The sequence below is a fragment of the Pan paniscus genome, chromosome 15, assembly GCF_029289425.2.
Source record: "Pan paniscus chromosome 15, NHGRI_mPanPan1-v2.0_pri, whole genome shotgun sequence".
In the NCBI taxonomy this organism is placed as follows: domain Eukaryota; kingdom Metazoa; phylum Chordata; class Mammalia; order Primates; family Hominidae; genus Pan; species Pan paniscus.
In genome coordinates this window covers 43,069,331-43,093,819 of record NC_073264.2, presented here as the reverse complement: position 1 = coordinate 43,093,819, position 24,489 = coordinate 43,069,331, and positions in this window count along the sequence as shown.

Genomic DNA, 24,489 nt, shown 5'->3' with positions numbered 1-24,489 from the left:
ACAGGTGTGAGTCACCGTGCACTGCCAAGAATAGAGTCTTAATGAAGACCAAGCCGTGTAAAGACAGTGTGTAGAAAAAACTTACTCAGCAATGCCAGACTGAAGGAAGAATTTTCTTTCTCATCATTAGTTTGGTTGGTACTGAAGAAAAAGGAAATTTCCTTTGATATTTCATAAATGTACGTAAGCTAACATACTTTGGGAACTGAAGATCATATCTGTGTAATGTGAAACCTTAAAAAATAATTCCATTTAGCAAAGAAAAATTTTATTGTGTAATAGATGCTTGGCAGAGGCAAAACACAGCTACTTCATGGAGGAAGACCTCCTAAAATATGCCTCATAGAATACTCATGGAAAGAATTCTTAATCATTACCTTAAATTTGAGGTTTTCTTTTTTGTGGTGGCTGTCCTTGGCTATCATTGTCCATTTTCTCATTGGACTAGTTTTTTTATTAATATTTAAATATTCTGCATATTACATTGTCATCATAAATGTATTTTTTCATAATCTATTATTTGTAGATTTTTCATGGTATATTTTCTATATCCCAAATTTTATTTTTATACATCCTTTGAGTCTTCTGTCTGGGTTGAGAAACTCCTTCTTGACTCAGGATAGTATTAGTAGTTGCATATTTCTTGCAAAAATTTTTTTAAAAATCTATGTCTAAGAAAAAGATTCAATTTATTTCTACATGTGACAAAAGATATGGATGTTATAGTCTTAAGAAGTTCATAATTTTTAAGATAGTAATTTGTGTCAGAACCATTTATTAAAATCTTGTTTAACATTATTTTTAACTGTAATATAATTGAACACTGTCAAAATTATTTCAAAGAACCATAAAAAATATGTATTAGCAGATACTTCAAGCAAATCGATCAATTTCCCACTTTATCCCACTAGCAAAATTATCAGGTGGAAAATGTGAAATAAGCATGTCTAGTGTGCTTAAGGAAATACCAGAAAGAATACAATACATAGCAAAAAGCAATGAAAAAATAAAAAGATAACAATAGAAATTATAATTCTAAGTAAATACTTAACAGCAGACTAACCATGACAGAAGATAAAGACACTTGCAATTTTAACTATACAAAATTTACAAATAATGTAGCAAAGAGAGATAAAGAAGTGGAAATTTGGAAATAGCAGTTAGCATAGTTCAGAGTTCCTGAATGAGATCATAGGGTAGACAGCAGAGAGTGATGAAATTTTCTTGAAAGAAACAACAGCTGAGAATTATTCAGCATAGATTTAGCGACAAAGATTTTTATTGTCTGTTACTATAAGAACTACAAACAGAAAATAAAAATAAATCTATACCATAGCCAAACGGCAAAATAACAAAGAGTCTTGAAGTAGATATAGAAAAAAAAAGATAGATTATTTGAAGGGAACTACATTGACAGTTGCAACTGTCTCAACAAGGGTAGATAACAGAAGACAATTTCTTCACTGTTCTATGAGAAAATAATTGTCAAACTAGAATTCTTATGTCATGTAAATTCTTTCACAAGAGGGATTGTGAAATAAAAGTATTTTATATAAATAAAACTCCAATCTTTTATCATCAAGAAGCTCTCATTAACAAAATTCCCTGGGAATATTAAAAAATAAATCTCTGATAAGCAAAAAGAACAAATAAATTAAGAAAACTGTAACAATGTAGTTAAATCTAAGCAAAACCTGTCTATACATATCAATAATAATGTTTAATTTACAGAATAAAAAATTAACAGAAGTTTGAGAGGTGGAATAACAATGATGGGGTGATCAGCATTACGGCATAGTTTATTTCAAATTAATGCAAATATATTACTTAACTTTAAATGTTTAAATGTATTGTTACAAGTTAATGGCTGTTAGCATAAAAATAAAAATATGTATCTTTCAAAAAGCTGAAAGGCAAAAAAGAGAATGAGGCCAAAACCAACAATAGAACCCTAAATTTAAAATATTAGGAATTGAATAAAAGGTAAAATTGTGACAAATAACCCCCAAATTACTTGGTAGAAATAATTTCAAACATATTCATAAGCCAAATGAATATATTTACCCTATTTTTATATAATGTAAATACACTAAATTTTTCAGTTGAAAGCATAGATTCTCAGTCTCACAAAATAGTAACCAAAGGAAAGCAGGTATATTTAATTAAAATAACATTCTGATCATTTATTCTATTAAACATTGTACCAGAAGTTTTAGAAAGGACATTTTGACAAATAAAGTAAACGAATGGTAAAGATTTGAAGGGGAGAACATGAGGTAGTTCTCTAGGATTAAATTTACAAAAGAAAGAAAAAAATTATAAAATATTTAATTAAAAATATTAGGGAAGTACAAAGTAATTATTTTTGTAGAGATTGCACTAACTTCATGAAGATTTCAACTCTACCCAAATTTATATAGTCATTGCAATTCTAACCAACATCCCAACAAAGTTATTATTGACTTGATAACTAAAAAATAAAATTTTTATAGAAGTCCAAAGAACCAAGATTATCCAAGACATTTACGATTAAAAATCAATAGAGTGAGTATATTTGACCTAGAATAAATAAAGGTCTTACAAACTGAAGTCATTAATGTAATATGTGGTAAGATTCTGACATGGTCATGAAGAAATAAATAAATGGCACAGAACAGAAAGCTAAGAAACATATCCACACATATATAAAAGTTATTAATATATCACAGAAGAGTCAAAATAGGTCTTTGGAAAAAGAATGGACAATTTAATAAGTGATGGGACAAATGATCATTGGCATAAAAAACCCATAAAACAGTTTTTATAAAATTCAGTGTCAATATAGAAATTTATTTTATAAATTAGAAAAGAAAGATTTTTTTAAGTATATAGATTTTCCCCATTACTTGGAGAAGAGGAAGCATATCTTAACAGGACACATCAAGTGTGATCATAGAAATGAATATTGAGCATTTGATACTGTCAAATTAATAACTCATATCAATTAATTGACACCACAAGAAAATAAAGAGAAAAGCAACTAACTGAAAAAATATATATGTTTGACACTTATAATAAAAATAAAAATATGTAAGGTCTCTACTTGTAGTAAAAGCAATTTTCTAAATATTATCTCTTTAGCATAGAATATCATCCAGCAGTATACCAGGGATTTTATTTTACATTTTATCAAGGTAAAAACTATGGCAATTAATTTCACCAAATCTGATAATGACAGGGCAAGATGTAAGCATCCAGGGAGTCTAATATAATCTAATATTATCAAAAATGTTAGTGGTGTATTGATAACCATTCTCTGTATTCTGTTAGTGGACTGCATATGGATTGCATGCTCTAGTTCATGGATAGGATCAGAAAACATTTCCTCCCTAGTAACACAGAGAGTTTGCTGTATATATAATTTGATATCTTTAGATTGCATAGTAACACATTTCCCAAGTACTTCCGATATGAAATTCAACTTGAAAGTTAGATTTGTGTGCTCCAGCTCATGAACTTGACACTATTCTGACTATCACCATGGGTAAGTTATTCTCTGCATGGTATCGAATTTTAGAAGTTAATCAGAGATGCTACATGATTTCAGCTACTTGTGAAATGTGCAAATGGAGATTTGATAATCCTCCGGAAAATATTTTTTCTGACACAGAAAAAGGATAGATATGTAGCTGTAGCTGATTTGCATTTTAGTGTTTCATATAACGTGACTAATTTAGATAAAATTGCCAAATTGTCTACCGTTTATCATTTGCTTACAGGCTCTGAGTTCTGTGTGTCATCCCTCCAGTGATATAACAATTTATAAGGAAGTTACAGGAGCAAGACTATTGGTATTAATGGTAATTAAGACTAAAGACAATGCCAATAACTCTGAGGGATAGGATATTGAATTTCTTTCCAATAAAAAGTCACTTAAAATCATAGCTTGTGTACCACAATATATTATAGTATCTGATTTTGTTTATCTATATTCACCACAATACCATAAGCTTCATGAAAACAAGGACTTTATTGAAGCTAACAGTGTGTGTAACGTGACAGGCCCTAAATAAATATTTGCTGAATGAATAACTAAATGAGTAAATGAAATGATCTTTTTCTCCTTGATAAACAGGTTATACAAAAGCAAATATAAGATTAACCAGATTAAAGATTGCTTTTTTAGTGTTCTGTGGTAGATATGCTATGATCTAGCCAATTTGAATTCTTAGTGTAGTATCAAAACACACATCCCATAATACTGCTGGAGGGAAAATGGCATTTAGGATTAGAATTAATTTTTAACTGATGCAGTTCCAAAATGTTCTAAGCATAAAAGCTATGAAAAACTGAATTACTTATTATGGTTCTTACAGACCTTTCTTTTCACTGAGAGTCCAGGTAAGTGCAAGTTAATTATAAAAGTTGTAGGCTGGGCGCGGTGGCTCACGCCTGTAATCCCAGCACTTTGGAAGGCCGAGGCGGGGGGATCACAAAGTCAGGAGATTGATACCAACCTGGCTAACATGGTGAAACCCCGTCTCTACTAAAAATACAAAAAATTAGCCAGACGTGGTGGCATTTGCCTGTAGTCCCAGCTACTCGGGAGGCTGAGTCAGGAGAATCACTTGAACCTGGAAGGCGGAGATTGCAGTGAGTCGAAATCGCGCCACTGCACTCCAGCCTGGACGACAGAGCGAAACTCTGTCTGAAAAAAAAAAAAAGATTGTAGGTGTTCCTTAAAATTTGGGGGTTTTCATTTATAAATCGCATTGCAAAATGTGTTTATATACAGCATAACTTCATAAATTTGATTCAATTTCCCAAAGAAACATGGGATTGGTGTATTATTAACCAGAACATAGTATATATTATAAAAGTACTAAATAAAGGATAATTTAGTGCAAATTTCTGCATTAACTGTAAGGCAAGAATAGTTTCCAGAGCTTACATAATAGCACGTAAGTGTGTCATATACTTGCACCTCCTAAAATAATAGATGTATAAGTATATATTCAGGACATTAAACAATTGTTTTGATTTGTATGTTAAAGATTTGATCTAAATGACAGTAAAAATTAAAAAAACAATTGTTTTGGTTTTCATTTTAAAATTTCACGCTATTTAAGAGAATGTTCTAGTTAACTGTAAAATCATGTTGAATTAAGATTTCTTGGATTTTTCTTTTTCAAGGAGTAAACTTTCTATTTTTTATGCTTATTGAAAGTGTTTTCACAAATTTTAAGATCACCTCAAAAATGTATAATTGTCAATGTCTATATTCTTGTTGGTGATGGTAGTGATAATGATGACAAGCTTTTAAGAAGTTTAGAAAATAATCAGTTTTCTTCTCTTTATTATTTCCTAACAATCACTTTTCTTTCAAAAACTAAATTAATATATGACAGGTATTCCAATTCCAGTCTTCATTGAAAAAACGAAAAAGGAAATCTATTATCAACCTTTTTCAAACTTTTCAGAGGATTCTAAACCTCCTCAACAGACTGCTAAAATATGCATTAACATTTCAACAGTATATGCTTAATTGTCATTGCCCTTTTACTCAGTGAATGAATAAACGCACATGGGGTATGGGCACTTATTAGGAAATGTTGAATCAATAGAGAAGGAAAATACAAAATTTTCTACTTTAGTAGGTAAAACTTATATTGATGACTTCAGGAAAGGCAACTTAAATAAAAATAGCTAATGTATGTAAAATGTGAAGTATGCATGTGTTACGATTTGATATCATTTACATGAGCCAATAATAACTGAGTGAAGTATTATAAGTACCATTATGCAAACCATTTCACAGATGAGAAAACTAAGGTCCAGAGAGATTAAACAACTTGCCCAAAGTTACACGCATACTAAATGGAAAAACTGAGACTTAGACACAGGTAAGCTGGTCCAGAGTCTACGTTTTTTTAACAACTAGCATTCTGCCCTAGCATTGAATTTAATTGATTTGAATTGGAACAATTTTTGGGTCAGCAGCTAGTGCTTTACTGAGAAAAAGGCAAAGATAAATAACACACAGCTTCTGCCCTGAAGCAGCTTTCAATCTCATAGCCATTCATAAATATTGAACACTTAGAAATGCATTCACAGATCTTTGGTATGCAAAAATATCTTTTTTGTATGATTTGCTATTTAACACCTCTACATGTTTTTATCTCTCTTCTTTGAATTACTTAGCACTAAGTTGGCTGGGTTGCTTATTTTAGCACCCAGTCACCTATTTTCTTATCCCATTAATTGCATTCAGAGTCACTCACTCAGGCAACTTTATTGAATGCCTGTATTGCTTAAGAAACTGTGGTGACACTATTTTTGTCTTTTCTCAATGAAAAGTCTTCAACCTGGGGCCCTGGGGTACATAAAGACTTTCTATCAAGTTGGCATGCACCAGTAGTTTCAATGGAATTGATTCCTAGATTCTCGTTCTCATATATGCCTTTTTTAAAAAAATGATCTGAAAACAAATCTAAATTCACATAATCTGCTATCAATATACACAATTACAGGCACACCTTTCTCTGAACCTAAATCTTAATACTGCTTATTAACCCAAGGTTTATAAAACTTCGGGATGTCAAACAAATGGATACACATATATAGAATACAGAAAATTCTCCTTTAATCTTTAATCAAAGCTGTCTTAAACCTTAAAATATTTTTTCTCTTTACACACACAGAAACACACCATATCAATACAAACACACACACAGTGTTTTATATTATTAATGGATATTTTGATCCATGCCTCAAGATCAAATTTAGAATAGCCAAAGCATAAGTTACTGATGTTCCTATTTTGAAAGATTAATAATTCATACATTTTGCAGGAATACTGAACTCTGCCAGTAAACAAAATACATGATATGGTTTGGACCTGTGTCCTCACCCAAATCTCATGTTGAATTGTAATCTACATTGTTGGAGGTGGGGCCTGGTGGAAGGAGACTGGATCATGGGGGCGGTTTTCTCATGAATTATTTAATACCATCCGCTTGGTACTAACCTCAAGATAATGAGTGAGTTCTGGTGAAATAAAAGTGTGTGGCCCCACCCCCTTCTCTCTCTTGCTCCTGCTTTCTCCAAGTGACTTGCCTGCTCCCCCTTCACCCTCTGCCACAATAGTAAGTTTCCTGCGGTCTTCCCAGAAGCAGATGCTGCTGTTTCCTGTGCATCCTGCAGGACCATGTGGCCATTAAATCTCTTTTCTTTATAAATTAGCCAGCCTTGGATATTTATTTCTAGTAATGTGAGAATGGACTGATATAATACATTTTTTATATTTGTTTTATTCAATTAGGTAGTTAAAGTTGACTTTATAAATATATTCAGTATTTATTACTACTTTAATCAGTACGTTGTTTCAAATTTTAAAATGAAATATCTAATATTTTTAATCACTTATGGGTAATAAATTTATTTAATCTTAGGATGGACATCTTTAGTTTTCACCCCTAAAAAGGAAGGGAAGTACAGTGTTCCAGAATTCTTTTAGGTATGTGTAGTTAAAAATTTGAAGGCTACTACTCTAAAAGTTTAGCTCTTAGAGAACTTCCTGTGAATCTACAGTAAAATATTGTGACTTTTCTACTGAAAATGAATTATTGAAAGACATTTGAAATATTAGAAGTTGTAAAGAAACATATAGGCTAATACTCCACTGTAACATTTCACAGTAAGTAGTAATTCAGTTATGGTCAAAGTTAAATCATGTCCCCAAGGATGGCAATGGAGGATTCAAATCCTTCTCAATAGCACTGAAAGGGTATTTATTGCTACAGCAATATTGCATAACATTCACAAAATCTCACTGATATACACTTATTAGCATTTATTTCACTTATATGAACCCCTTAACAACTAAGAGTAGCCATAAATAGAAGATCTTTTTGATTTTGGCCGAGGTGACTTATGCACCTGAGTATATGCAGTGATAATTGGGGCAACTCAGCTCTGCCCCATGTGTTTCTCATCTTCCAGTAGCTAGACAGTGAATTTCTTTTTTACATACAATTTAAAATTGTATTTTACATTCAGGGGGTACATGTGCAGGTTTGTTACATGAGTATATTGCATGACACTGAGGTTTGAAGTACAAATCATCCTGTCACCCAGGTAGTGAGCACAGTACCTAATAGCTAGTTTTTCAGCCCTTGCTCTCCTCTCCACCTCCCCTCCCTAGTAGTCCCCTGTGTCTATTGTTCTCATCTTTATGTCCATATGTACCCAATGTTTAGCTCTCACATTTAAGTGAGAACATGAAGTTTTTGGTATTCTTCTCTTGTGTTAGTTCATTTGGAATGATGGCCTCCAGCTACATCCATGTTGCTGCAAAGAAAATAATTTTATTTTTTATTTTTTTATCAGCCAGTGCATTTCTTAAGGCAATGAAATAAGTATAGGAGAACGAGTAAAAATATTCACAGACTTGGCTTAGTACCAGCATAATGTCACTTCCACCTTACTTCATTAGTCAAAATTAGTGAAATGACCAAGACCATATAGGTAGGGAGGGCACTACAAAATACCATGCCAAAGAGCATGGTAACAAAAAAGAGTAAAAAATTATATTCAGGGCCAGTTTTATCATCTACATCAGATGTACACAGTATTGAATTATTTCCCTTTATTAATTAAGCAGAAGGATGAAATCTTAGGTAGTTTGCCTAGATGTTAGCTTTGGGCATATTTTTTACAGCTCTGAGTTAGGTGACTATGTTCTAGATGTCCAAATCTGAAGGGGAAAAAGAAGAACACTTCGCTTTATATATAATAAGTAATTTTCAAGCTATACAATTTAATATACAAGATAATTAAAATATGCACCATTAAACCTAAAGATAAAAAAGAAAGATCTTACAATGTGGGTAAGGCTTTTAGACCAGTGGTATGGCCTGGGACCAATTTGACTATTTTTTCCACTTTTTATATTTCCTGTATTTTCTATCATTTATTACATGTGTGGTACTTTTTTCCTACTTTTTATATAAATATGATGAATTTTTATCATAGCTATAATAGAAAAAGCATGAAAAATATTCTGGAAATAAAAATGGGTTAATTATAACACTGAGCCTAAGTCTTTATATCCCTAGTCATTTTTTTAAATGCATGAACTTTTATTTTATCTTCTTTGTACTCAGATATATTATAGGTTGGTGCAAAAATAATGGCAAAAACTGCAATTACTTTTGCACTAACCTAATAATTTATACGACAAATTAAGAGCGTATTTGATTACAAATTTGTGGTTAAACAAAAAATTGTAAGTGCTTGTTAGAAAATCCCTGGAGGCAGAGATAGTTCTGGATGTACTTGTAGATGTCACAGTAATTTCACTGTTCAACAAAAAAAGTAAATTATTATTTTTAATGTCTGAATTAAAAAAGCTTTATATAATTTTAGTTCAGAAATATAAACAAAATAAGGAAAATAGTGTATTCACATAGGAAATTAATTACCAAATATATTAAGTCATCTAACTTGTTAGATGGAAATATGGTCTTTGTCTTTGTGAATATTTAAGACCATATCAAAAAAATATGAGCATAAATCTTGATATTCTGTTACTGAAATATAATATGGTCCTGATGATGATGGGGACAAAAGTATCTTTTTTTTCTCCAAAAGAGCAATGATTAATTAAAAGCAACAAGTTTATGATGGTAAATCATCTTTCATTTCCTCCAAACAATACATTCCGTTCTAGCCTTAATGTCCAGCTTTAAATTCCATTAATGTTAGACCATTCTGTGAACAAATTTTCAGGGTCTTCCTCATGAAAATCACTGGAGATATTTGGGATTGAAAAGGGGGGGTGAAGAAATAACTAATGGGCTTCCTTAAGTTGCTTATGAAATATTTAAAGATACATAAAGACATAGAATACAAATAGCTAGAAAATTAGTGTCTATGATAACTAAGAGAGAAATAGATAATGTAATCTGGGACTTTAGGGGATGGGGCAATAATACTATAGCATATCAATGCCACTGGAAAATAAGGAATATAACTCAATCAGATAAATAACAAATGTTTTTAAGCATCCTCAATAGCCCCAGAAGTTTGCTAGCAACTGTGATAGAAAACTAAACTAAACAAAAATATAGTGCCTGCACTCCATAAGTTTTTTTAGTGACCTAGTAAAAAAATCGATTCATTTTGTAAAATTTAAATACTTTATTGTATGGTAGAGAATGTAAGTGCATTCGGGCTAGGGAAAAAGAGATCAGGGGAACCTGGCAGAAAATAATTCATCGAAGAAACAGAGCCAAAACTGAACTTGGTAAGCCAAGGAAGACACTGGCTGTGAGGAAAGGGCATGTGAAGTGATGAAGAGCTCATAATGAGTGTTTGTGTTCCAGGACTAGAGAGCAGATATATTAATTTTTATAACAGGTACTTTTTTTTTTGGAGGAAACAACAATGGGCTAAACATATAATAGAAAGGCAGACAAAAGGAGACAATGGAAACACATCTGGGTTTAAAATGCATTTAGGAAAACTTCTAGTTTCATAAAGACATGAATATTTATTTGGCAGCTAAATGCAACATGGATTGGAACAGGCAGAGAGAGGAGAAACAGATGACAGAAAAAAATTGAAATGCTTTTCCAATACAAAAGCATATTCCATTCTTGCTCCTTTTTCGGAAATGAAGAGTTTATTTCCCCAGCTGCTGCCACTGCTGCCAGCAGACAGCTCAGTTGTCAGCCCCCTTGGAGATTCCTTTAGCCAAAGGGAACCACTCTACCAAATACCAGACCTCCCTCTCAGGGTGACCTGCATCTAATTTTCTTGTTCCCACTGGGGAGATTTCTGAAGGATCATCCCATTTACTATGACTACATTGGAGCTTGACGTCTTTCTCTGTCCAATCCTGATGCCTTGTCTTCTCTTCCACAGGTCATCTGGCGAGCACCCTGGTGTTTCTCCCGCACATTAATTTCCTTGGAGTCCACTTCACACGATCCCAACTGGCAGACATTCTCTCTTTTTTTCTCTTTATAGAACTATAAAACTGTGTTATTTGAGTTATACATTACCAGAATGGATGCGGTAATAGTGCTTTGTCAGCTGTATCTCCCTGTTGGCTGTCTCTGCTTTTGCCTTGAGGAGCTGTTATTGTACTGTAGCAAATGTTAAGAAAAAGAGTAGACTTCTATCTTATTTATTAACAATGGTGAGTAATTATATCTTAAAACATTTGTCCCACTCCATTTACCCTCCATAACATAGTTTCTTGCCAAGAAGACATTATTTAAGAGAAATTGAAAGAACATATGCATTGTGCACTGCCCCAGTATCACCATCACCTCCACCTCTACTTCCTGGGTAATCCTGTGTGCTGAATTACTCACTTTCTAACCCAGCTCTTCATTTTTCAGCAAAGAAGAATTGTGTTTATAAGATGTGTGAAAAGAGAAGAAAGATGTTTGTCAGTAGGTTGGTTTACTCTGTGAAAGTAAGTGTCCTTAGGACGCATCACTTCTGTTGTAAGAGTCTTAATGGGAATAAGCTTTAAGTGGAACCAAACAACTTCAAATGCCCTGTTATTTATCATCTCACATTCATTTAAAAAAGTGTGTGAAGAATACTCTTTTGAAATGCTGTATTTTTTAAAAATGTATTTGTATTAAAAATAATAAAAGTCATTTTGACCATTAGTAAAGGTAATAGGTTTTAATTAAAATATTGAAAAGAACAAGTTCACTTAAAGAATAAAGCAAGTATATTTGGGGCAAATTATTCTTTGAATATTAAAGGAGCAGAGGCTTTAATGAGCTAAAAAATTACCATTATTTGTCTCAAACATTGTTTTCTCATTGGCTTATAACAGAAGAAAAAGCCTCATTTTTGGATATGCAAATTTGCCAGAAAAGCTAACAGGTCACAACTTTTATCATTTAATTCATTTGAAGGAGAATACTCCAATTAAAGTAAAAATGGTTCACAGTTTTAGTCAGAAACGTGAGTCTGTGGCCCATCCATCAGATTAAGTATTGAGAGCTTAATTAGCCAATTCAGTACTAATTTCCAGGGAAGTATCCAGCTGAAGTCAAAAAACGAGGAAAGACTATTCAAGGGAATGTTCTTCTCTATTAGGCCTTACAAGTGAATTTAATAGTTCTGAATTTAAAAACCTTAAAATAAATGCTTTTGCTATATACAATTTTAAGTTATGTTATATTACTTTCATCTCCAAATATATCTATATCTAAAAATTAACCTATTTAACTTGTGCAAAAATTTACTTAAATAAGATGTATTTTGTTAAAAATAGTAAAAACTTGTATTTTTTTATTATTATTATCATCTCAAATACTATGACACAGAGTGATTTATACACACAGTATTTAGCAAAGATGTCAGCTTTAAAGATCCAGGCTGATCAACAAAAAGTATTCATTTTTATTCTGATAACCAGTTAATGGAAACCATCCTTCAGCTGGGAAAAAGAAGCGATGAGCTTCCACAATCTAATAGCTAGGTAGATATTAACTGAAACAGCCTCAACTCTATAATATGCAAATGTAATACAATTTTGTGAACATTTAATAGAGATATCAAAAATTCACTCTATCTTATGCCTAACTTCTTAGGTTTTGAAAGTGATAAAAATAATCAATAGTTAATATTTCAAAATATTTACTCTAATTGCCAAACATTGTTTTCTGTCAGATTGTTTATTCTGCAACATACCCATAAGCTCTAGTCTCCAAACCTCTGTGACTAAAATAATCAGTTGATTACTTATTAACGTATTTTATTCGTCACTTTACAATTTCTTGAAGTGATAACATTTTTTTAATGATAGACTATGTTTTTCTCCAAAAGTCCTCGCTGTCCTGGTAAATATATTTTATTGTTATGGCTTATAATTACTATGCAGTGAAAATTCGACCAATGCTTCCAATATCCTCTCAAAAAGAATAAAATGTTACAGAAACAGGAGTCTAAACAGAAACAAATCTAAAAATGGCAAAAGGATAAGGAAATAACTATAGTATAAATCATAGGCAATTAATGAAAACTCTAATATATCTTCTTGCATACTAAATATCTTTATTCCTGTATATGAACTGATTCATATTTCTAAGGATTTTATTCTCAAACAATATTCTTCTATGCAAAATTATATAGCACTTTAGTTTATTAGAATAAATCAAAAATTTGTTGAAGCTTTACTTATAATCCCTAAGTGTATCCTGCTAAAATTATCAAATAATATATTTATATAATAAAGTTACTCTCACTGAGAATGGTATATTATTTGCCATTATCTATGTAGAATGATTTTATAAAAAGAACAACACAAATTTAAATGATTGAGTGCATAAGGAGTTGTTTAATAAATCCCAAAGCAGTTAAAGAAACGTCAGAAAAGTTTTCAAAAATTTACTGAAAACTATAAACAAAAATGGCCTTTAACTTTTATAAAACCATAAGATTTTCTTTTAAAACTATTCATATTTATATGTACTTTCCTGTCATCTTCTTAGAATGTTTGCAACCTGAAAATAAATGCTGCTTTGATAACTATTTATATTTAGTAGATATTTGCTCTCTCTTAATAGAAGCTCAATATATATTAATTGACAATTGTAAAATCTACTAGTTTCATAAAGTACTTGTGGCAAGTTTTGATAACCATATCTCTGGATATGCACAGAATATAATTCAGCTTTGCAATGACCAGATGACTCTGGAGAAGTTCATGCTCAATCTCCTGGATTCCTGGAACAGCAAAAGGCCTAACAGCAGAAAGAGTGAGGCACAAGAAAGCCACCCGGGGAGCAATGCTGTTTGTTAGGTCTATGTAGTTACAGCCTGAGTAATCGCAGGGTGCTTGTTCTAGGAGCAATTTTGTTTTCTAGGTCTCTGGAGCCCTGCAACAAGCAATAGATCAGACTAGCCACCAAGGAAAGAGCTCATGTCACACAGCCCTACATATGGCAAGGAAGGCAAAAATGGCCAAGAATGGGAATCAATCTTTTTTATGGGCTCCATTTGAAAACCAAAGTAATATCATGTGGTACAAGACTAAGTGACCCACCTTGGGACAAATGCAATTGTACCAATTCTTTGAGCATGAAAATAGCTCAGTGGATCTTTGGTTGAATGATACGTAGCCCTTAACTATACGGTTGGGAGCAAGTTGTCTCTTGTAAGAATGAAATGTTTTGCACCATTATTTTCTAGGTTGGGTTATATAAACAAGGCTGTTTTATTTTCTATGTGGTGGGTTTAGAGAGAAGAATACATACTAGTCTATCACTATTTAGTATTCAGTTGCTAATGTGCAGTGGTTTTTTTTCCAAAAAAATTTCGCTTACAATTCTCATTTTTTATACAAGGATTGAGTCTATCCAGTAGTTAGCATTGAGTAAGGCTTACCTGAGGAATCTTGCCTCTGAAATTCATCTTCTTAGAGAGAATGCCTATGTGGCAACTGCTAAGTACTAAGCAGTCAGGTATCCAAAGAAAACAATCAAAAAAGTAAAAAATGAATAAGATGAAAATGAATTTTATCTGAAATGGGTCCCAATGATTACATTTTGCATTTCATAACCACATGTGCTTTGTAAAATATTCAATCTTAATGTAATTGTGTTATAATGATTGCAACAGGTAAACATGGGAGGAAAATGGAAAGACTAATAAAATCAGCAGAGAAGTGATTTTATATCTCTCTTCCACTCAAAGTTATGATTGAGGCCAAAGAGAATAATGAACAACTGTTGTGTCCATTGAGGTAATTAGGGAGTTTTAGGAAGAAATTTAGAGAGTCAAAGGGCAGAGTCTCCTGCGTAAGCAAAGTAAACTCCAATGACTGAAAAGCCTAGGACAGTAAGTGAAAAGTGGAAAGAGTAGGAATGATGATAGAGGTAATTTTTAGAGCAGTAGAAATACTGTCTGTACAAACATACCTAGTGCTTAAGGTTAGTAAGTAACATGGTATCATTTTCTCAATTATAACACTGAGGGTCAGATTAAATGGCAAAATGGACAACCATCAGGAGAAAATGAATCACAAAAGTAAAGCAACCTGTTCCTATGAATGTGGTACTTCCAACTTATTGATACATGTAGATGTCCAAAGAAGGACTGGTGGTACGCATTCCCTTCAGTCATATCATACAGGCTTGGAGCGGCTTGATCTTTGAGAACATTCATTGCTACCGAGATTATTGGTGCCTTTCGACAGCTCAATTCAAGGAAACTGACCTGGTAAACTTCTTGTTCTACTGCTCAGTTAAGATATTCCAGAGGATACCTCAAGCCCAGCATTGTCCTTTTTCTGAGCTTCACAATCAGGTGTTATAGCCATTTAAATTACTGGAAAATAGCTCGGTGTGGTAGTGCACACCTGTCGCCCTAGCTACTGGAGAAGCTGAGGCAGGAGAATAACTCAAGCCCAGGAGTTTGAGGCTGCAGTGAACTGTGATTGTGCAACTCCAGCCTTGGTGACAGAGTGAGACCTTGTCTTTTAAAATATTGTAAATATTGATATTTGAATTTTCATATATATGGATATATATATATATGTATATAAAAATAGACAACATTTCAGTGAGGCAGCAAGTAGGTACTATTTACCACTGTTAGATACTGGAATGCTAGACATCATGCTATACTAAGTGGTTTCAGAATAATGGGGTAGTCTGTCCCTGGTAACAACCCAAATAAGATAATCTTATTGTGCATAACACCAAGGAGGTTTATATACCATTTCCAACCACAGTCACAAGAAATACATGAGTGTGTGTGTAAACATAGATAAGCTTATCTGTATTTCAAGTAGACTTAAATCTAGCAATTTGGTATCCACTTAGAGTTGAACAATGACAAAACTATCAAAATATTAATTACGATCATCATATAGGTAGTTGAATTACTTTAAAAACTAGACTTTCAGTTTCACAAATAAATTAAATCCATTACTCCCTTCTTTGTTTAGTTGTAGGGGCAGAAGGAAGAGGAGAAGGAAGGGAAAAGAAGTAATGATAAAACATTGATAATAATAATTAATATTTATTTAGCACTATAAAAATTTAGGCACTATTTTAAGACATAACATGTATTAATGCATCTAATTATCTACCTGGAATACAGGAACTACTGTTGCTTACATTTTCCAAATTCAAAAATTTGCACAGAGAGAATCAATAACGAGTTCAATCTGATGCAGTTACATAGTGTCAGGGACAGAAGATAAGCCCTGGCCTTCTGATACCAATGCCTATATGAAAATGAACAATCTGACTTAGGTGTTTTCTGAAGAGCATTAGATAAGAATGTCAAGGTGAATAGAGACAGATCCCAATATACTGCATAACTGACTGATAACCTAAAGTTATCAACAACAGAGGAGATGGACTAAAAGTTAACAGTATATCCCATTGCATTCATACTTATAAATTACTCTGTATTGTCAGCAATATGATATCTATTTCCAAGACTTATAAACAGTATGTAGTTTTCCCTAGGCTTAATTAATTCCTTTTTTTCCTTCATAACATTTAAAAATTAAAGAACCACATCAGACAACACTTAAGATGAGGTACCTGAAATTTTTGGTTTAAGGCATATTTGTGTAATGTTTATTTTGATATCCAAAATTAGAAGTCAGATAAGGCACAAGTCTACACAATGATTTTGACCAGGACTTGTTCTTAGTATAAATTTGTATCTACCTACTGTTATTATATACTGTTTACTATCCACTGTCACTATCTACTGAGCTTTTGAGCTTGAAAAACATAGAACCTAAAAAAAAAAAACTAGAACTAATGTCACCCCATTGTTTAATTTAAAACTATAACAAAAAGCTGACAAAATTATTTTTCTTGTGGCTAGCTGCATCTCCTTAAAATGTACTCCCTGTAAAGGATACTTTTAAATCATATTCTGAAATTTCAGTAATATAACATTCATTGACATTAATGGAAACTGCCCTGCTAAAACATCACATGATGTTTTCCTAATGCACCCTACAATCCCCAGTGACCAATATGGCCATAACATATTGATTCACTCATTACTGCCTGAAGCTGCACAAGAAGAATAAACTAGAAAACTGTTAGTTCCTAGTTTTATTATTCTGCTTCAAAATGAAAAACAAATACCCTTTTCTACTATTAAAATTGCACCCTATAACTTAGGAATTACAAATAAAAGCAATTACATCATAATTCATGTTAAAAGGGCAATACTGAATTTCGTCTTATTGAACAAACTCTTGCCACATCAAGATTGAAGACACTGAATACTAGCCATGATCTCATGACCATTGAGTAAATATTGCTTTATTGCAAACTGGGATTCTGAAGTATACAGCTACTGACCTGAAATCCTTTCAAGTACAATGATCTAAGAAGGATGTTTAAAGCAATCCTTCCTTATGTAAGAATTTCTCAGATGTCTGCATCTTTTTCCTTACTTAGTACTTATAAAATTGTGTTCATTATAGCACAAAATGCCTTGCAATACATTAATAGTGATTCAAAATATCTTTGTGACTTTGTTTCATTTTTGAAGGAAGATATAATTAGTTATCTTAGAGAGATGTTAAACACACACATCCATGATACTAACATATATATGTATCATATATATGATACACATACTAACATATATATGTGTGTATCATATATATGATACACATACTGACATATATATGTGTGTATCATATATATGATACACATACTAACATATATATGCGTATATATATACACACACATATATGTATATATATACACACACGTATATATAAATATATATATATGATACTGTTCCACAGACATATGAGTGATTTTAAGGAAATCTGCTCAGAGAAAAAGTCCAATAACTTCATCCCTGTAAGCCATGTTTATGTCTGATTCCAAGGTTCTTCTGCATTGCAATCAGTAAATACATGCATTTCTAAACATCAAATAGGTAAACAAGTTGAAGAAACAACACACAATGATGATATACTCTGACATTATTTTGATGGACTCAAAATACCAGACTAAAAAAGACAAAATAATGAGAATACTAGTTGTTACATAATATTCAGTAGTAAAACCACTTTCTTCTTAGTTGTTCATTGCATTTATTTTCAAAGTCCATTTATGTGTGTTTGTATTAACCAAAAGAATGTTAGATGTTCCCTAATACCAGAGAGAGCCAATTTTGTAGAGTTTTGGGGATAGGGTGATTCTGTAAAAAATATATGTATAGTCTTATTTGATGAGTAATTTCAACCCTAACTATACTAACCTTTAGCTCCACTGTTTATCTGTTTATATTTGCATGAATTAATTATATATTGATACATACCTAAACTATTAAAATTGTTGCGCGGTTTCTATATCTGTGGTAATAAGGGATGAGCATTTTAAAATAGTTAATACACTTGATCCGTTCAAGGCATATACAGAGTTATTTAACTCATTTTTTTTCAATAATTTTACCTAACAAGGCTATACATTTAATAAAGAAGATGTGCTACAGTTATTTAAAGAAAATTTCCCATACTCTCTTGGTCAGTACCTTTTTGTGCTTAACGGCTGTTCAACCTAGATATTCTTTGTCATTATGCCAGAAATCCCCCATACAGGGTTTAAGCCAATTTATTCTTATCTCTCATTGAGAAAGAAAACCTCTATTCACAGTTTATCTAGATTTATTTTTACTTTTCAAATACCTCAAATTAAATAAATCAATTTTCTTTATATAATCAGAGTTGCATGTATCATCTAATTGTAGATAATCTTTTTTTTTTTTTTTTTTCAAGACTGGGTCTTACTCTGTCCCCAGGCTGGAGTGCAGTGGCATGATATCGGCTCACTGCAACCTCCGTCTCCCAGGTTCAAGCGATTTTCCTGCCTTAGCCTCCCGAGTAGTTGAGACTACAGGCAGGCACCACCATGCCCAGCTAATTTTCTTTTGTATTTTTAGTAGAGAAGGGGTTTTACCATGTTGGCCAGGATGGTCTCGATCTCTTGACCTCTTGATCTGCCCACCTCAGTCTCCCAAAGTGTTGGGATTATAGGCATGAGCCACCATGCCCGGTCTGGGATATTATTCTTAAATTTCAGTTTTTATAGTTATTCTATAGGTATAATTTCTAAATCTTTATATAATTATTTAAATACAGTTTATTTCTAAAAATTAATATCTAGAGTAGTCTCTCCTGCTGAGAATCATAACTCCAGAAGAATTGCTTAAAAAATATGTTAGCTTCTCCATTGTTTAGAACTATTGTCATTTTTGAGGGAAAAAAAGGAAGTGCTTCACTCTTGAATGCGAAGTATTATGTATACTTATAACATACAATTAAAAGAATCCACATAACATACAATTAAAAGAATAATGATTCAGTTTCAGCTAATTATTTTGCTGTTTGTTTACTCTTCATGTTACTATAATCTAATGTTTAAAATATCTCTCCTTCTTCTTAACTCTACTTTTATTCCTCTTTAGCTATGTGTCTCTATTCTCATCACCTCTGATAGCTTAATAAATATTTTGTCATATATAATAGAGAAACATTTATTTTTTTAATTAAAAAATAGATTTTAATGGTAAAAATATGCTGCAAAATTTTGTCTTAGTCTTTAGGCTTTTATTATGCAAAGTGACTTCAAAAACCTGACGGAAAACACATATAAGAAACTCTGCATGGCTTTCCATCTTTCTGCATTAAACTCACCCTAGCTTGTTACAACATGCCTGAACAGGAAGTAGCTTGAAGCCTTAAGAAGGATACGACATCAGTTTGCAAAGAGCTCCTATTGGAGCAACGTGAATTCTGGTAAAATCGAAGCAAGAACAAACATCAAACTTATGGTGAAGCTTGGGTAGAAGAATGGTGAAATCATGATGCATTACAAAATGTTTGTGAGGACAATGCCCCAAAGAAATCAGCAGTTTACAGTTGAGTAACTTGTCTTAAGAAGGGATGAGATGATGTTGAAGATTAAATCCACAGAGACAGACCATCCACATCAATTTGCAAGGAATAAATTCATCTTGTTTGTGCCCTAATTGAAGATGACTGATGATTAACAGCAGAAATTATAGCCAACCCCTTGACATCTCAACTGGTTTAGCTTACACAGTTTTGACTGAAAAATTAAAGCTGAGCAAACTTTGCACTCAACAAATGCTAAAACGGTTGTGCCCAGATCAGCCGCAAACAAGAGCAGAGCTTTCAATGCAAATTTTAAACAAGTGGGATTAAGTTCCTGAAGACATTTTTGAAAAATTGTAACAGGATATGAGACATGGCTTTAACGGTAATATTCTGAGGACAAAGCAAAATCAAGGTAATGGCTATGTGGAGGTGGAAGTAGTCAAGTCGAAGCAAAAGTGAACCAGCCAAGAGCAAAGATGATGGCAATCGTTTTCTGAGATGTCAAGTCATTTTGTTTGTTGACTTTTCTGGAGGGCCAAAGAAAATAATATCTCCTTGTTACAAGAGCATTTTAAGAGAGTTACCCAAAAGCGTTAGCAGAAAAATGCCTAAGAGAATTTCACTAGGGAGTCCTTCTCCACCATGACAATGTGCCCGTTCATTACTCTCGTCAAACAAGGGCCATTTTGCAAGATTTTCAATGGGAAAAAATCCACCTTATCTAAGATATCCACCTTAGAGTCCTGATTTGGCTCCTTCTGACTTATTTTTGCTTCCTAATCTTAAAGAAAACAAACAAACAAAAATACTTTAAAAGGCACCAATTTTTCTTCAGTTAATAATGTAAAAATACTGCATTGACATGGTTAAATTCCCAGAACCATCAGTTCTTTAGGAATGAACTAAATGGCTGATAGCATCACTTACAAAATATCATGACCTTGATCAAGCTTACGTTGAGAAATAAAGTTTATATTTTTCATTTTTACCTTGTAATTCCTTTTTCCACAAGCTTTTCAAAGTCTCCTCGTATTGTCTTAGAGTAATATCTTAATGAATGGGTTCCTAAAAGTACTTTTATATTTCAGAGTGGATCAATTCAATTAATTTACAATAACTACTTGAAGGTCTCTGATGTGTAATAAGCAATTTTAGGAAGATAAAAATGATTTCGTGGAGTTCTTATGTGAGTTGTGTATTTGTGTGAAATCAGAGGAAAGACAGAGAGAGCCTCGGAAATGGATAGCACTTTTAAAGAGGCATAGTTGCCTTAACTTTACTGTTTTTATATTGTATGTCAATGTTCTTCTGCTTATATGCAAATAACCATTTTCCTTAGTGCGGTTATGCAAACATTTGACTTAGAAAGGGAATAGATTAGGGAGAATTAGAAGAAAACAATGCATATTAAGTAAATTTGTGTGTTATGCTATGTATGAAATGAAGCCTATAATATACTTTTACTTGAATTCTATGATCTAATGAGGCAAATACTACTCACAATTGAAAGGCTGGCTTCCAGAAACTTTCTTTTCAGCAGTCGCAAACCCCTTTGTTAATCTCTCTGATTTGAATGTCAGACACCCATTCCTCAAACTTTAAATAAAATGACATTTCTAGGTTTTTTTGAATATCTTTAGAAAATATAAAAATACTTTCTAAACATAAAAGATTCAGATGGAAGGTATATTTCATGATTGTGCTGAGATTGATCTAAAACTAAACACAGCTTATTTTTCTGTGTGCTTCATGAAATTTATTTGTTATCGAATAGCTATATTTAAGTCTTAATATTTATTAATTTTATTGCTGTCACAACTAAGAAATCATACCTTTTCTAGCATTTGTTTCCAGGATCTTCTCTTAATTAAAAAATAATAATTACTGCCTCCTTTTTATACATCTTGTGACACAAATTCTTCAATCTTGGTATTGCTTACCAAGTTGAAAGGGAGAGTGATTTTCCCAGTTTCCACGGCACAGTCTTGCATCTTTTCTTCAGCAGTCTAAAGCACAAATCACTGCTGAGTACCAGGTACACAAGCAGGGGCTTACATGAGATATCATGAGGAACAAACAAGCTGCTCCGACACTGATATAACTTGCATTATAATAGGAGTTTGATGAAAACCCCAATTTTTTTTCCAAAGAACTCCAGAAATGTGAGATCCTAGGGTGATAACCATAAATACTAGAAAGCAAGGAAAGGGAAATGAATGCATTTCTTTGTTGTCCTCATTCTCTTTTCTAAATAAGATACAAATGGCAGCTAATAAAATGCAAAGTAACAAATAGCAATTTTTCCCTGAAGTGATTGACCATTGTACTTCGCTTTCCTACTACACAGCACTGTTAACACTCAAGCACCTCCTGGATTCTATCTTTCCCATCATATAATTCTTGTTTAGGTTTATGGATCACTTACACTCTACTCTTTGTGACCTTTTAGACACTCTTGCCACTGAGAAAACCTCACATTTATGCCTATTTAACCATTGCCTCCTCAAGTATATACTTATCAATGTTCAGAGTATATATGAATAGAAAAACAGGCCGGGCACGGTGACTCATAGCCGTAATTCCAGCACTTTGGGAGGTCGAGGCGCGCGGATCACCTGAGTTCAGGAGTTCAGGACCAACCTGGCCAACATGGTGAAACCCTGTCTCTACTAAAATACGAGGCACACATCTGTAATCCCAGCTACTCCATGGGAATCGCTTGAAGGAATCGCTAGGAGGCAGAGGTTGCAGTGAGCCGAGATCACACCACTGCACTCTGCACTCCAGTCTGGGCAACAGAGCAAGACTCTGTCTAAAAAAATAAAAATAAAAATAAAAGAAAAAAAGGAAGTACAGATGTATTTTAAATGCATTTAATTTAATCAGCAATGCCTCAAAATGCTTTCATGCAAGTCATTATTAACATGCAAAGAATAAAGTGTACGTAAAACTTTAAACCCTTTGTGTAATAAAGGAAGAATCCCATCTTAGAATATCTTCAGATGTTTTACTTTTTCTGACACTAATAGAATGTTATCAAACTATTCTATCACCCAAATTTGAAAGAAAATACAATGGGTATAACAAACTAAAAATAAATTGCTGATTTTGCAGTGATTGAAACTTATTACCTATGATGACAAAGAAAATATGAATATCCAAATAATAAATAGTACTGTATTTTTCCTGATTCAGTGAAGAAAGCAGCTGATGGCTCTATCAAAGATAAGATGAGTCAAAATAAATATCTGGAAGATTATAGTTTTCTGCTTTTGAAGATTAAAAAACAGAAAAATTGAAATTGTTCTTTACAGAAAGGAAATAATCAAGGTGATACGTATTTCAAAAACATATATAAGGTTGCCTCAGAACAACTTTAGGACTTAATATTTACATCTTAATAACAATTTCTTATAACAATTTCTAATTACTCATTAGAGCTTCTAGGAAGAACATTTGTAAATCGTGTTTATGAAGCAAAAACAATAAAAAGAAAAAGAAGTGATTGTTGGTATAAGTGTCATTGTTTCTTATGGTACATTTTCTTAAAATGAAGCCTCAGAAAAGCTAGAACAAAATAATAAACCAGTGAAAAGAAAACAGTAAATGGTTAACTTTCTAAATAATGAGACTAAATTTATCAATCACCATAATTTCTAATTCCTAATGTAACGTTTACATAATTTATTGTTAGCTCAATCATACAGTATATTATTTCTGCTGTAAAAGTCTTACTTTATAATCTCTATTGTATAATCCCTTATTTTATTATATATATGAAACAGTAGAAAATATTTGTAATAATAGAAAATTAGTAATTATCATTGGAGCATCACTATGTTTAGGTACATTATCATTTTCACAGTCCTTTTTTAATTTTATTTTTATGAATAGTGGGATAAATATTCTAATACTGTATTTTTTGGAGATCAATATGTGTTCTTCGTGGCATTCATTATTATTTTTATTAGCAGTAGTAGTCATAGTAATAACAACGGTATGCTTCTTTTTCTGATAGTGATACTAGAGTACTTGGGGAAAGATATGATGTATACATGCCATTTTCAACTTCATATTTTGAATTGCTATAATGACTGATTTTATTATTACATTAAAGATGAAAGATTATTTAGCAAAGTGAAAAAAGTTAAATTTGCTACATTATATACATGAGTATGGATAGACATAGATATATTTTGGATATATGTGTATATTCACACATACAGATGTGAGTAAAAATTTTATAGGAAGAAAACATTTGTTTGAAAAATGCAAAGGCAATAATCATGGAATGTCCATCATCACAGACTGCAGCTGTGGGTGAGTTATGATTACTATAAGAAGCCACATTTTTGCTTTTCCTGACTATAATGGTTTTCAAATTTCCATCTGCCACATTGTTGAAAACCTCATCCCCTGTTGCCGTCCACAGTAAATCATACCTGATTGCTCAGCACCAAGCTTTATAATCGAATCTCGGGGCCAAATCATTTACTAATGATTACTGTTCCAAACAGGAATAAACAACAGAGCCTACAATTGCTGCACTGTTTTTTTTCTGGTTTTAAAAACAAACTGCTTTCCTG